General features: G+C 45.5%; 1 non-coding gene across 1 annotated transcript; it reads left to right on the top strand.

Moving 5' to 3' along the window:
• The first annotated feature begins 4,375 nt into the window (after positions 1–4,375).
• On the top strand, positions 4,376–4,448 carry TRNAA-CGC (transfer RNA alanine (anticodon CGC)). Its single transcript has one exon. It is a non-coding gene; the product is annotated as a tRNA-Ala (tRNA).
• The last annotated feature ends 6,605 nt before the right edge of the window (positions 4,449–11,053 follow it).

Here is an 11,053-nt window from a genome sequence, read left to right as displayed (position 1 = left end):
GCCTAATAAAAGTCATATGTCAGAAGTGGCATAGAATTACTTGTCTTGTGGTTCTAACCACGTGATTTCCAGTTCGCGTTCACAAAAATGATAGGTAAAATTTCGCAATTCCGCCCGAAAGGCGGAGCACCGATTGCTATACCAAATTAGTATATAGCTGTACGAAGTAAGGATAGTAGCTTTATCGGTCGTATAAACTTCTAAACGTTCGCTTACTAACTAAATTAACAATAATAGAATGTGTAAGCGTGATTGAACGAGAAAAAAATTGAAATAGAAAGGAACAGACACACAGAGAGAACACTGTCTTTGTGTGTCTCCTTCTTTCTACGTCCTTGTTCAGTCGCGCTTACACATTCTATCATGAATCCAAACCAACTAACCCGCCAACGTGTTTTAACTAAGTTAACCAGCACGGCGTCACGCATGCACAGGTAAACATAAAACACAGCTCGCTCGATGAGAGCGGAAACTCGCTGCCAAAATTCTGGAGTGAGGAATCACGGCAGCAGCAAGCGAATTGACCTTCATGCATGTCTCGCTTCAGCGCGAACGAAACGTCGAAAGCACAGCACATACGAAGCTTAGTACCGCCACTACGCACACTCTGCAAACATCGCAGATTGCTTTAAAGATGAGGCCCGCATGGTCACGCACTTTAGCCACGTCGCAGATCACTTTCAAGACACACGAGCGCCGGAAACGCGTCCCTATACGGCGTCCGCCAAAGCGTCTACTGCGGTGTCCGCGATTCGCGTGGCCAACGCCGTAGTAGACGCCATGGTTGTCTCCACTCTGTACGGAGCGACGGGCAAGGAAGACCTGGAGGCACCATAGCAGCCGTCGGAGATGAACGCCCCTCCTCCCTCGTCCTACCCCCTGCCTCGCGCGCCACAGGAGGGGGCACGCATCCGGGCCACCTTCCTCGCTCCCGCCATAGACTCCCGCACGCGAGATTAAACCGCCGTTAGCCGGCTCACCCTCGCACGCTTTCACTCATACGGAACCTCACGGCCACGCCGACGGCAGAAATGCGCCTAGAGTGTCCATTTAATTGCTATCGCAGTAAAAGCAACATAAACAACATCGCTCCTGTTTATTCGGAAGCAATATGGTCGTGAGAAATAAACAGTTCTTTTACACAACTAAAAGACAGAGATATCAAAGTATAAAAAATAACGAAACGTTCCCTTCACGATATTGATACATCGTACACTTACGCAGCAGTGTTTGACTTTTGAAGTACCCGCGGTGCCTTCCTTCGCCAAACACACAGCTATGTGTTCAGCATTTTAGCAACTGCGTCCCCGTGTTTACCTAAGGGCACCGCTTGAATTGGGCGCACACTGAAAAGTGTCCACGTCGACAGCAGACGGAACATGACGCTTTCTTCTGGTTTTAACTCGACAGTGTCTAGGGTCCCTTGTTGCAGAGTATCCGTTGACGGCGTAGGGGGCGTAGGCGTGGACGCGGCGGCTGCGGCCGGGAAAATCACCCCGAACCTCGCATCTCTTATTCGGCACTAAAGTTGCTTTTTTACCACCAGAGTTGCTCAAACCTTGGCTTACGTCCTTTACAAAGCTATCCTCGAAATTTTGAGAATGGCAGCCCAAATACAAATGTCAGAAATAAGAAAGCATCGACAGTCCATGCCTTTTATGTTAGCTCTTCTCAGACTGAAACGTTAAAACTGTGAAACAATAACAAGAGATCGACCCATGCAAGAGCCCGCTCTTCAACCAGAAAGCTTGCCTCCGTACATAGGGTTCGCCGCCAGCGTTTCCCGGTAAAAATTACGGTTGCAGAAGCTGAGTTGCCCGGAAGCGTGTGATGCAGTCAGGGATCCATGAATGCTGTCGCGTTCCGCCCTTAAAGGCAAAGCTTGAGCGTCCTCGTTTTTTATTTATTTATTTATTTTATTTTTTGCCGCCTTAATGCTCACGGGCTAAGTGAAACTTTCGTGGTTGCAACTTCCGTGGTTCCTGTCATCAAATGTTTACCCGAGTGATACTGTTTGTATTTAGAACAGCTGCCCAGCTGGAAGACAACCTAATCCATGGAAGAACTGAATAAAGCGAGCTTAAAAGCATCATTAAATAAACTTATAGCAAGTTCATCACATCGATGAACTGTGAAAGGTAACGGCGGGAGCGGGGAACTACGGTAAAATACTGATAAAAGTGCTTGCCAAATAAGCGAATGAGTGCTCTGATTTAGAAAGAAAAAGTTTGAAGGACGCGTAAGCTCCGCCTTTAAGAGTAGAACGCGATAGCATTGATAGGTCAATGACTGCTTCTCGCGCTTCCCGGCAACTGCAGATTATGTAACCGTAACGTTTACCGGGAAACGGTGGCGGACAACCTAATGCACGAAGGCGACCCTTCTTAGGGTGCATCGATGTCCTCCTCTCCCGCCGCTCCGGGCAAGCAGGACATCGAGGCACTCCATGCTATCTGGTAGAAACGCGACCTCTTGCATGGGTCGCGGATGCTCGGCGGTAACCGCCATCTGGAGTTGTTTGAAGGAACCGGGCGTGTCACCCTCTGACTGGTAGCAACGCTGGAACAGGGTTTTGCGTTTGAGTTTCCGCGTAACAGAATTACGTTTTCTCGTGTACTCAAATTACAGTCCGAAGCTATCACATCTGTAGGTTGTGTTTAAGTCGTACATCACGAGTTTTTCTAACGCTTTTTACTTTGAGAAATTGAATTAGTTCAGAAACGTCTCTGCGCTACACTGAGTGCCCACGTGGCTTGGTATGCGTGGTTCGTAATAATCTCTCGCGAAAGGACAGTCGACGCTGGACGCGGGATGCCAACGCCGGATTTTCTGCGATAGGGAAACTGTAACGCTGTCGCGTTAGAAAGGACAGTGTACAGTGAGCATAAATATCAACAGTTTTTGTAAAACTGTCCCCAGCGTACAATTCCCTGAGGTTTATGATGTGCCGTGCTGCGAGCACGGCACATCATAAACGTGCATAAAAGAAATACTATAGGCACCGCTGCGGCCTTTCGCAATCTCACCCGTCAAGAGTACGCTGGACCGCTTGGTTCCGAAATGTTGAGTTTTCATACGTTATCACGCCTAGATTGATACTTAATAAAAATACTGAAGTCGTGCCTTTGGCAGTGTTCGAATCTCCCGCTTCATTAACACGTGGCAATATTGCGTTAGCAGTTTCTCAGTTTACCCCAATCAATACCATTTATATATTCAAAGCACCCTCGGCGTTTCGTGACAAGTGATGAATGTGAACCTCTTCAAAAAGTGGCACTATAATTCTGGGAACATCTCGCACGATATCTTACAGTATCACGCTGGAGTGCATCAAACTTCGTTATGAAAATAGACCACTGGAAAAAGTTGATAACTTAGTTTTAACGCTCAATGCAACACTATGAACGTAATATATATAGGTTGTTTTATCGTACGCTTTCAAAAATTATTAAAGGTTGCCTGTGGCAGATAGCCCGATTCTAGTTCATGAGATGGTATATTCGAAGTGGCGCACAATACTTGCACAAAAAGTTTAAATGCGTAATCGACTAATTCACAAACATTCACCACTTAACTTTTTAACTACTTATATTATGGCCTATATTGCAGTTTACAAATTATAGCCGTAGATTTCGCAAGGCGGATCCACTTGGAATGAATTCTCAGGATGACACCAGTTTCGAGATATTAATTCCCGAACTTTGAGGAGGAATGCATTTGCGTTACAGTTACTTTTGTGCTTAATGCATCAAACGACGTTTTTTTTAAAGAAAGGAACTGGAACGCCATTCCATTTCTCGCAAAACAACAAACAAATACACCAAGGACAACATAGGGGAAATTACTTGTGCTTACCGATTGAATTAAAGAAATGACAAAAATAATGGAAATGAGAGTGGATGAAAAAACAACTTGCCCCAGCTGGGGAACGATCCCACGTCTTCGCATGACGCGTGCGATGCTCTTACCAACTTACCTGCGTAAAGTTTTCTTTTGAGCGACTTTCATTTCCATTAATTTGTCATTTGTTTAATTCAATTAGTAAGTACAAGTAGCTTCCCCAATGTTGGTGGTTGCGCGTGCACGCCTATGCCACCTTGTCGTCTTTGTTTGTTGGATTCTTAGGATACGATTAATAAACATCGGGCCCCTCTGTTAACCCCCTTTCTTCTCGTTCATTACATAACGAGGGTCTCGAATCCGGCAACATTGATGCCTTCAGGTAGCATGTGTGGGTTTATTGACCAGTTGCCTTCACCCAAGAAGATCACGTACTCGTGGCGCCTGGTTCGTGAGTGGTGGCGCTGGCTATCACTCCCAGAGTTATTTCTAGTAGTAAAACATAAATACTCAAGAAAGTAGATGGGAAAACGGCGCCGCGGTAGCTCAGTTGGTTAGAGCATCGCATGCGCAATGCGAAGATGTGGGATCGTTCCCTACCTGCGGCAAGTTGTTTTATTATCTATTTTCAAATTCAATTGGTAAGTACAATTTCCCCTGTGTGGTCCTTGGTGTCTTTGTTGGTTTCTTAAGGCATGATCCCCATATATATATATATATATATATATATATATATATATATATATATATATATATATATATATATATATAGCGCTCGCTCTAGTTCAATTACGTTATTCAAAAACCACTTACATTTATAGTTTTCACGCAATAAGCTACTGCCGGCCACACATAACTGGCGCTAACTACCGTGTCCAAAGGGACAGGAAAATGCATTAAGCGGTCACCTGCAAGAAGCTAATTTTACAATCAATTTTATTTGTAATGTCATTTATAAAAATAAAGAAATAACGGAGGTGTAATTACTGAGCACTGTCGCGCTCCTCATTAAGGGGGCATAGGCTCATACGGTCTGCTTTCGGTGACGATAGTGTGACCTAAAGCTTTTTTTATCCCTGTGGTGATAAGTTCAGCTCCAATCACAGCGTTAATTTTTTGCAAGTAGTTTTCATGGTACTATATCATGATAGTTTCCAATATATGTGACTCATACACACATCTTTTTGCAATACACGAGCAGTGTTCTTAGGGCTCAGGAATAATAAAGCAATAATAAAGTTCCTCCTCCTCCTCCTCCTCCTCCTCCTCTAGGGGCAATTTGCAGCTTTATGTTAAATTACATTACACATTTGCCACCTTTTCAGGGAACGTGAATGTCTCCTGGTGTCTGTTATAATTACTAGTTAAAGCAAAAAAATATGAGTAATGAGTGAAGGGAGCCGGGAGAAGGTTCAATAGATATTAGTCGGTAAATATAAACTGCACTTATATGGTTCGACAGTGATGGCCACTTCGAACGTTAATGCTAGGGAATCACCTGCAGACGACTCAGTTGTTCGCTAGCCCTACCGGGTACGCCTTCCTCTAGCCACAGCAACAATAAAGCTCTGCACTTCGTAAAGGGCCCAAATCCTATCACCGCGGTATTGAGTAACCACAATTCTTGCGCTCAAGATTGTGGTACGTCACAAAACAGCCCTTCTCGCCAGCGCGCACATCGAGAGAGCTTTCAATGTCGTGCTGCAAATGTCTTCCCAAGAAAACGACGGAAGATTACTGAAGAAAATTTGAAAAGTAATCATTGATGAATACAAACAACGTGTGAAGGGCTCCAGAAGACTAATTGAAAGAACCAGACCAACTCATTGTGTCTACTGTATTGGTGCGGTGCTAATAAATGCAGGGAGGGGAAAGCAACGTTACAGTATTTGATTACTATTTACTAATTGTTCGATTACTTTCGTGGGGCAGCATTTGATAGCCCTAAGCATTGAATACGCGTCGACTACGTACCAAATTTCCAGCTCATGGGCATTTGACCTTCAAACGCAAGACTATAGCGCAAGGTACCGGTGTATCCGAACCTTTATAGAGGCACCAGGCGGTAACGCATAAAGCACACGAAAGGGCCAGCGCAAGGTCTGTTAAGTTCGTTCTTTCCAAAACCTTAAAAGAGCAAAGTGCGTATATAAGCAATTCCCACACGTCCATTCTTAATGAGCCATGAACCGCTTTGTCTGCGGCAAGCAAAAATCGCGCTTCGGACCACCGGACAAGGCGGACTGCGGACTGTGTGCACTAACCGTAAAGCCTGTTCCTGCCATTTATGACATTTTATTGTGGTTCATTTGAGCTCGCTTACTGTACAGTTCTTAGCTGTTCTCGTAATCTTTCTTATATATTATCCATGTTCCTTGCTTGCCTCTGTTTTCGTATAAGTAAACGAGAAGAAAGTTCCTGGTTACAGGCGGTGCTAAATCAACTTATATGATTTTCTCTGCCCTGCTAAGCGTATAGAAGGAACAAAGGGATGACAGCTAGGAGTCACTCGCTCATCTGCCTCGCCCAGCAGAAGCGTATTCTGTGCGCTTTTGTACGTCCATTCATCAAGCCTTAAGCACTTTTCCTGTGTGTGCGCATATATATATATATATATATATATATATATATATATATATATATATATATATATATATACTACGAGAGATACAGAAAGAGCCGCAATATCCCAGGGACCTTGTTCCGCATTTGGGTTATATATGAGGCCAACGTTATTTAACTAGACTTCGCTCGTTTTGTGGGTAGAACTGAAGCAAAACCTTGCCTATGCAACTGTCCGCTTTACGGTTGCCGCTGCTTCCTTTGTCACCACTTGTGCGCTTTTTCCGGGCCTTGTTGTGGGCTATGCAACGTTCAGGAAAGAAAATAACACTTTACTGCTTTTATTGCATCGTACTTTGTGTGCCGTCAAATCAAGTGTTTCAAAGCAGCCTTACTGCGGCGTACATTCGTCGCAAACTTTTCTTTCTTTTGATCCTCTAGCAACTACAAACAAAGTGCGGGTTACCTTGCCTCGTGTAACATCTGGCTGCTTCAGAGGTGAATCACCACCTGCCGTAAACCTACTCCCACGTGTGCAAATACCTGATGCTGCAAAATATACGCATCGCAATTGGGTTTCTCCTCTTGCTAGACCCGCGCCACAGTTTCTTCCTCTACAATCTTGACGCCTAGGGAACTAAGTAATCTCGTATACAGAGCGTTATAGGCCTCGTGGTCTCTTGCACGAGGGGCTTACACAACAGCTGCCCACTCGTGCCCCGAAGTAAGCCTCTCGCAAGCGGCACTGCGATCAGGTGTATTGCGCAAAGACTTACAACCTCGTATAAGGTTAGCTCATCGCTGAAGCACAAGTTTCTGTTCTTGTACTTGTTTTTCGGCGACTGATGGTACACCGTACGTTTAGCGTAAGAAGGGGGGGGGGTGAATGGATAGGAGCCTATCCTCTCTACGCTGCACGGAACTATTTTCCTTTCCTCCATCCCGATTGCTTTTATGTGGCCGAACTGCCTTTCTTTCTGGTGGAAAAGGGGAGCTGGAGACTTGCGGATGTGAAACTAGTTCACAGAAAGACGACATATGGGACGAAGCGTACGACGGCTTCCTTCTGGCTGCCAATGCAGCCCTACACCGCCTGCCCACCGGCACTAAATATGCTGCGCCCAAGCTTGTTCAGGACGATTGGGCGATACTAAATGAAATCCCTCATCCCGGACAATATAGGTGCACGTTTCTCCATTGTGTGTCGGATCCTTTTTAACTTCCCGTGACGTCGGAGGCAGCGGCGTGTTACTTCCGTTGTCGCAGGCAGCAGCAAGGAGTAAATTCCTTGCATATGCATCAGAAAAATTACAATCTGATTCTGAAGCACGTTCAACTGTGGAACTACGGATAAATTTCTCCCTAGCTGAAGCTCATTAACGTGCACACAGACTAAGTCTATGGACGTTTCCGCATTCCGCCTTTATCGGAATGCGGCCACGGTGGCAGGAATTGAACCAGCAGCTTTGATTTCGGCAGTACAATGCCATAGCAACTAAGCTACCGCGAGCTGGCGTGCAAAAAATATTGACTAATATTGTCAATGTATGCTAATACCCGATCGCTTCTAGAAAGGTATTCGCTTTTTCAAGGAAATTATGCGCTTGGAGGTTTATGTTTTCTGCAGTGAAGATGTTTAGATAGCGTTTATTATTTCATTGCACAATTCCGTAGGGAATCGAGCCGTTAACCAGCACATGCAGGGTTCTGAATATTTGGTTTCGCGTGTTCAAAAAAAGATTTCGCACTCACCGCTGCACTCTTCTTGCTCAAATATTGCAGAACGATCGCATTTAGGCGTCTACTTCATTTAGTATAACACTTTGCACGATTAATCACCTGTCTTTTAAGACAAAATGAGAAAGTGTTTCGTCTATGGGAAAAATGGCGTCTGAAAAAGCTGCCCTGGCACAGACTTATATCTCCACCTGTCGTTGTCTCTAGAAAGCAGCGTTTCAGGGATGGAGGCGACTGGCCTCCTTGAAACACTGCTTTCTACAGGGGAGGACAAGCGGCGACACAAGTTTATGCTCGCGCCGTCGCAGCAGCAGCTCGCACCCCCATAAGCACAGGCAAATTTCCAGTTTTATTCTGAGAAACCATGCAATTAAGTGTGCCAAGTGTTATACTAAACGATGTCCACGCCAAAATGTGACCATTCCCCAAAATTTGAGCAAGAACAGCGCAGCGGTGAACGCAAAATCTTTTTTTGAACACGCACAGCCAAGTATTCAGGACCCTGTATGTGGCGGTAGTGTAGGTGGCTATCCATATAAGCCGCTTCGCCTTAAGTGTGTTTTCTCTGACGGTGCTAGCGCAGGCGTGTTATGTGACTGCCATCCTCCGCTTCCGCTGCAGGCGGAATCTCCTGCATCCGCCACCAGGTTAAACGACGGCGGGAGAAGATCTGGAGATCTGTACTTCCCCTCTTCGCCCGAGATATAAAACTGGGCATCTCGACGAAGAACGCACTCCGCCGTATACGTGGTGTCCGAATTCAGCACCCAGCGACCGCTTCCTGGAAGTAACGAAAACGGATGTAGAAGACGATGCTTTTGCAGACTGTATGTGACGGAACTTATCACATATAGCCGCCTTGTTTCGTACACCATACTGGGATTCTCAATGGCGCGTTAAGAAAGACGGGGACAGGTATTGAAACGACAACACTCGACGCCGTCTGTTGTGGTCTCAATGTCTGTCCTTGTCTTTTTTTACCGCGCTGTTGACGATACCAGTTTTGGCAGAAAAACAAGCCTGAATCAACGCCTTGGTTTGGACACCACTTATTTGGTTGCGCGAGCCCATGCGTCCCTTGGATCCGGGGCCTTTGCATCAGCGGTGAAAGTTACACACAAAAGCATGCTTCTACTAAGTTTCTTCTTCTGTTGTTGTTTTTTTTTCTACGACACTTCCACACTGCGACAACACATGGCCACAGCTACCCACCTTTAATCTTTTATGGTGGCTTTCAACTAAATGTGCTTACTGCTCTCTTCGTCTGCCCCGCGACCTGGCGACCACGTCGACCTGTTTCACGCTGACACGCTTTGCCATCTTTTTCCTCTCTTCATCGGACTTTCCTCTCATTTGACTTACCTGTTACCATTACCAGATTCTGTACCTACATGTTTATCTACGTTTGTTAGAGCCTTAGCATTCATTTTCAATACATGATAAACCTAACGGTAATAAAAAGTGTGTATTTAGTGAAAACACCTTTCGGTACCGCTATGAGTATCGATGATTCTAAAGTTGTTCCCCTTGCTTTCGTTCCTTAGCGTTTTAGAGCGCAGCTCTTAGGCGCATGTTTTTGCGGGGCGCGTCGGCGTCGGCGTTGTCCCTCGTAACTGAGCGAACGAGCGCAGGGAAGCCTTATAATGCGAACGCGGAGCGCAGCGGGAGGTGAAAGACGGCAATAGTGAACAGAACGCGAGGAGGAAAGTGGAGGAGGAAGGAGCGACGGAACCATGAGGCGGAAACAAGAGGAGGAGGGTATGGCGAAATCGTGAGAAGAAAAGCGTAGTTCAGCGTAAAGCTTGTTTCACATGATGCGATTTTCGAGGCACCGGAAGTGCGATTTCCGTCGTTTGCGACAAAAATGGCAGTCGCAGTGCCGACTGCCCGATTTTCGGCCGCGACTGACCGGTTGGTCGCACAGTCGCACCGTCGCAGCGATCGCTGCGATTTTCCGTCGAAACTGCGCGGAGAGGTATCATGGAGCCATTTCGCTGGTTTGTTTTGGAAAATGGCGTCTCGCACAAAAAAGTGCAATGCGCGGAGACGCGGATTGCCGAATTCGGTACGTACTCCAAGGGAGAATAAAAAACTTGTACCGCAGATTCCAATCTCCCATTTATATGCGTTTGTTGACACGCCACGCAGCAAATGAAGTGCATTTTGGCGTTTGCTTCGTACGCCTTTGCGAGTTGTCAGTACTAGTAGGTGTTCGATCCCCACCAGATGACGAGGTCGTCACAATTTTCTTTTGTTGAGTAGCATGCGAAAATCGCGCTTACGGAGCAGCTTGAATTATTTCAAAATCGGCGAAGGCAAATGACAAGACAGCAAAGTACCCGAAGTTTCAACGTTGTGCTGAACGCAGTATACCGTTCAGTTGCATTTTCTTGTCGGTTTTCAAGCGTGAATTTCCCGATGCATCTTGAAAGGTTATCTTACCTCACTTATTAAACTTGACAGAGCAAAAGCGTAGGCTATCGTAATGAATTTTCTATGATAGCACTAAATTCGGGGCTTGAAAAAACAGCGTCGTGAATTAGTTTTCGAATATTTCATTCACGCTAAGTTGCATATCTTCTCACAAGAATGTCTCTTTCTTGCACAGACACCAATAAACATTGAATATGTTGCGGACTTCGCATCCTTACTGCGCCTGTGTTAATATTTGCTTTGAAAGGTAATTAGCTCTACAGCTAGTAAATTAGATAAATTATTCGCTTGCTATAATGGCACAGTGACAACGTACCCTCCTGCACCGTCATGTAAAACTCCTGCAACATTGCGGAAAGCAGGCAAACAGCCTGTTCTTGTGGGGATAAAACAGTAGAAAACGACACGTAAAAATAAAAGTACATCAAAACTGCGCAGTGAAGTCAGACAGTTGCATCTCTTCCTGTGATGTATGAATGTC

Source organism: Dermacentor variabilis, chromosome 4 (genome assembly GCF_050947875.1).
Source record: "Dermacentor variabilis isolate Ectoservices chromosome 4, ASM5094787v1, whole genome shotgun sequence".
Lineage (NCBI taxonomy): Eukaryota > Metazoa > Arthropoda > Arachnida > Ixodida > Ixodidae > Dermacentor > Dermacentor variabilis.
This window is presented reverse-complemented; position numbering and strand designations above follow the sequence as displayed.